Source organism: Poecilia reticulata, linkage group LG12 (assembly GCF_000633615.1).
Source record: "Poecilia reticulata strain Guanapo linkage group LG12, Guppy_female_1.0+MT, whole genome shotgun sequence".
In the NCBI taxonomy this organism is placed as follows: Eukaryota; Metazoa; Chordata; class Actinopteri; order Cyprinodontiformes; family Poeciliidae; genus Poecilia; species Poecilia reticulata.
The window spans coordinates 25,592,907-25,597,510 of record NC_024342.1 but is presented as its reverse complement, the minus strand read 5'-3'; the positions used below and the strand labels follow the sequence as shown (position 1 = coordinate 25,597,510).

Here is a 4,604-nt window from a genome sequence, read left to right as displayed (position 1 = left end):
AAATTAGTAGCATGTTGGGAACTGTTACTTTTACAATCTTTTCCATCCATCCATCCATTTTCTTGCACCTTGTCCCTCAGTGGGGTCAGGAGGTGCTGGTGCCCATGTCCAGCTAACGTTCCAGGCGAGAGGCGGGGTCACCCTGGACAGGTCACCCTGGACAGGTCGCCAGTCTGTCGCAGGGCAACACAGAGACACACAACCATGCACACACACACTCACACCTAGGGGCAATTTAGAGAGACCAATTAACCTGACAGTCATGTTTTTGGACTGTGGGAGGAAACCGGAGTACCTGGAGAAAACCCACCATGCACAGGGAGAACATGGAGACTCCATGCAGAAAGACCGGGAATCGAACCCAGAACCTTCTTGCTGCAAGGCAGCAGCTCTACCCACTGCGCCACTGTGCAGCTTTTCCACTATTCTAATAAAAGTCTGAATAAATGTTAACATATTCATAAATGTGATTATGTGCAGCTATGTTCAACAGTAATTCCACTACTCATTGTAACCGGTGTATTGTATTTAACAATGGTTAGGTTTGTGTTGCTATGATTCTGACTGTAGAAAAATCTATTGGAAAAATACTTAATTTTAAATGTTTTTATACAATTTTGATATCACATAATATTGATACGGTTTTAAGTGCAGTTTTTACTTTTAGCTGTAAGATAAACTTGAAATCTTCTCCAAGTGTAGCTCAATATTTTTGTACCATTAGTATATTTTCTTTATTTCCTTTGTGATATAATGGGAAATTAAGTTGTGGCTGACTGTGATATTGTATATATACTGAGACACTCCAGTTAATGTTGAAACTATCCATTGAAAATAATTATATTTTAATATCTCCCAAGTTACCTTTCATCTATGTCAGTGGTGTCAAACTCGTTTTTATTTTGGGCCGAATCAAAAATCTGAACGTTCTTAAAGGGCCGGTTGCACCAGAATCTATTGATAAAACCAATAAAACTGTTAAAATATCAATAAATAGCTGTTCCTCTGGGATTTGTGATTATTTTAGTGTTTATTTTTGCAATCAAAATGACAGATTTTGTGGTGAATATTAAGAAATATTTGCAATCATTATTTTTTTTTTTACAGTATTTACGCTAATGTATGATGTCAAATGTGACTATCACTCGTCATATCGGTTACGGATTCAACGTTTTTGACCAATTTTGAGAAAATTAGCAGTAAAATCAGGAAAAAATTTGGAAATTTGTTGATTTTGTGTGATTTTTGCAGATTTGTGAAAAACTGGAAGGACTTATTGATGTAATTTGGAGTCCAGAGGGCCACATAAAAAGCTGCGGCGGGCCAGATTTGGCCCCCGGGCCTCGAGTTTGACACCTGTGATCTATGTCATACAGTGTTCTGCATAAAAATATCGATCTTCTGTGAATTAAAGATTTGATGTCTGTGTTCCGTGTGTGTTTATTGGATCCGACTCAAATCAGTGATGGAATCTGTACAGACACTAATATTTGTTTGAATTCAGATTGTCAGTGTGAAAATGTAATATTAAAGTTTAAAAAAAACTTTCAAAATGAGACCGAAAATATTCTCTGCAATTTCATACTCTACTAGTATGTTTTGTATTATAAGTATTTAAAACGATAGTCTGTCCCTGTCCATCTAAAATTCACCTTTATGCAGAAAATGAGTACTATTCTGATGCATTTATATTGTTTTAATTTTTAGTTTGAACAAATACAAATGTGTACGAGTGTATCTTAAATAAAGCATGATACTAAACTGACCTAAAACATTGATAGAAGAAGGTATTTATGCTTATGTTCTATGTACCAGTAAATCCCCAAGCAAGGTTAGTGACTCAAAGTGTCCACTTTCATCTTCTACCTCACCGGTTCATACACCTGCTCCTCTTCCTCGAACTAAGCTGAGCGCAGAACCCCCCTCTCTAGACATCAGCAGTGCAGCAGTGAGGTATGCAAGGAGGAATCCGACTGTCTTCCCTGAAGCTAATGTTTAAAACATCCATGACAAGATTCCAGGTCTCCTAACAAACACTGGCAGCACCTGTAACCTTATTATTCAAGCTACTGTGTATTACCATGACAAATGAATCACACGTTAGAAAAAGCTGAAAAATGGTATCAGTCAATGATTGTTACAATCACACTCACTACTCTGACTCACCACCAGGTGGTGCTCTGTGTCTGAATAAGATGATTTTATACCTGAGAGCTTGGCCGTACCAAGCTTTTCCATCCATCCATCCATCCATCCATTTTCTTGCACCCTTTTTCCCTCAGTGGAGTCAGGAGGTGCTGGTGCCTATMTCCAGCTAACGTTCTGGGCGAGAGGCAGGGTACACCCTGGACAGGTCGCCAGTCTGTCGCAGGGCAACACAGAGACACACAAACTCACACCTAGGGGCAATTTGGAGAGGCCAATTAACCTGACAGTCATGTTTCTGGACTGTGGGAGGAAACCGGAGTACCTGGAGAAAACCCACCATGCACAGGGAGAACATGGAGACTCCATGCAGACAGACCCCAGGCCGGGAATCGAACCCAGAACCTTCTTGCTGCAGGGCAACAGCTCTACCAACTGCACCACTGTGCAGCCCCACCAAGCTTTTCCACTCTAACCAATAGGGAAAGTCAACTGCTTAGGCACTATTTGCACATCACTAAGACAGTTCTAGGTAAAATATTTCAGAACTAAATTCATTTACATGAAAACACCTAAATTCACTCAAACGTAAAGAAAGAACCCTAAATGACCTATTTATACAGTTTATCAGTAAAAAGCACATTTAGTTTATAAAGTACATGATGCAAAGGACAAGTGGAAATCACTCTGAAGGTATTGATATTTTAGGTTAATATTCCTTTGGTGGTTTTATTATTATTCTAATTTATAGTACTTGGTAGATTTAAACTTCCCATATATTGAGTCATTGTGTCTTAATTGTTTTTAAGGCTTTAATCTAAGCTTGATAAATATTTAATTGTTACTTTTAACAACTAGTTTTGAAAGGATGGAATCATTATATAAGTTTTCAAAATGGTTTGAGTAAGTTTGTTCCTCTTCTAGGACCTCCACTCTGGACACCATGACAGTGGTGTAGCTGGTAGAGCTGCTGCCTTGCAGCAAGAAGGTTCTGGGTTCGATTCCCGGTCTTTCTGCATGGAGTCTCCATGTTCTCCCTGTGCATGGTGGGTTTTCTCCAGGTACTCCGGTTTCCTCCCACAGTCCAAAAACATGACTGTCAAGTTAATTGGCCTGTCCAAATTGCCCCTAGGTGTGAGTGTGTGTGTGTGTGTATGGTTGTGTGTCTCTGTGTTGCCCTGCGACAGACTGGCGACCTGTCCAGGTGACCCCGCCTCTCGCCCGAAACGTTAGCTGGAGATGGGCACCAGCACCTCCTGACCCCACTGAGGGAAAAAGGGTGCAAGAAAATGGATGGATGTTCCTCTTCTAGGACCTCCACTCTGGACACCATGATCTCCAAAAGTACTCTGATCCAATCGGGAAATCCATCCGTTTAACCAGCTGAGGCCAAAAAAGGAAAAACCTGCAAAGCTGACAAAACTGACAGTTGGTGGAAAAGATGGATGCAAGAGACATAAAACAATCCTACTGGTTGGTGAAGCAGGAGCAGGAAAATCCACTTTCATCAATGCGCTGGTCAATTTCACCATGGGAGTGAAGTTTCAGGATGAGGTTTGGTTTCAAATCGTGGAGGAGGTGGACCTTGAGACATCTGAAGTGATTGTCTATGAAATATCTGGGTTTGAAGGTAAAGCCATACCCTATATCTCTGATATCTCTGAGCATTATCGATACTCCAGGATTTGGAAGCACCAGAGGGACAGAACACGATGTTAACATCAGTCAGCGATTATTCGACTTGTTTCAATCAATGGATGGTGTTCATGCAATTCATGGAGTGGGTCTGGTAACGAAAGCAAGCGATAATCGTCTCAGTGATGTATATCTTGAATTCCATCATGTCGCTGTTTGGAAAAAACATAGAAGAGAACATCGTAGCTCTCATCTCTCACTCGAATGGAAGAACACCAAAGAACGTCCGTCAAGCTCTTGAAGTTTCAACCATTAAGTGTGCCAAAGACGAGAAGAAGCGGCCCGTCTACTTCTTGTTTAATAACTGTCAGAGCGAAGACCGGAGCCAAGTAGCAGAATACCTGGAAGGGGCCAATAAGATAACGGAGAAAGGACTGACAGAGTTCACTGCCTTTCTGGAAAACCTCAAAATGTGAAGGCAACTGTTGTTGTAATAAAGGAACGCAGTGAACTGACAGCCTGCATAGAATAATTGAAACTGAACAAAAACAGGAGCAAATCAGACAGATTCAACATGACCTGGTTAAATATAAAGAAGAGATGAAACAGAATGAAAATTTCACTATAGAAATAGAGTCCTACAAAGTCAGAGAACCTATAAATGCCGAAAACTGGTTTAAAGGTGGTTCTTTTGAAGGAGCTATGTGCTGAACTCGCTGTGAGGGGAACTGTCACTATCCTGGATGCATACTGGCCCCAAGTCCTGCCTTCTGTGATGTCATCAGAGGAGGTCACTGCAAGTCCTGCCTTCTGTGATGTCATCA

General features: G+C 40.9%; 1 pseudogene; it reads left to right on the top strand.

The window, feature by feature from the left end:
- The first annotated feature begins 3,434 nt into the window (after positions 1-3,434).
- On the top strand, positions 3,435-4,323 carry LOC108166752 (uncharacterized; annotated as a pseudogene).
- Positions 4,324-4,604: the final 281 nt, after the last annotated feature.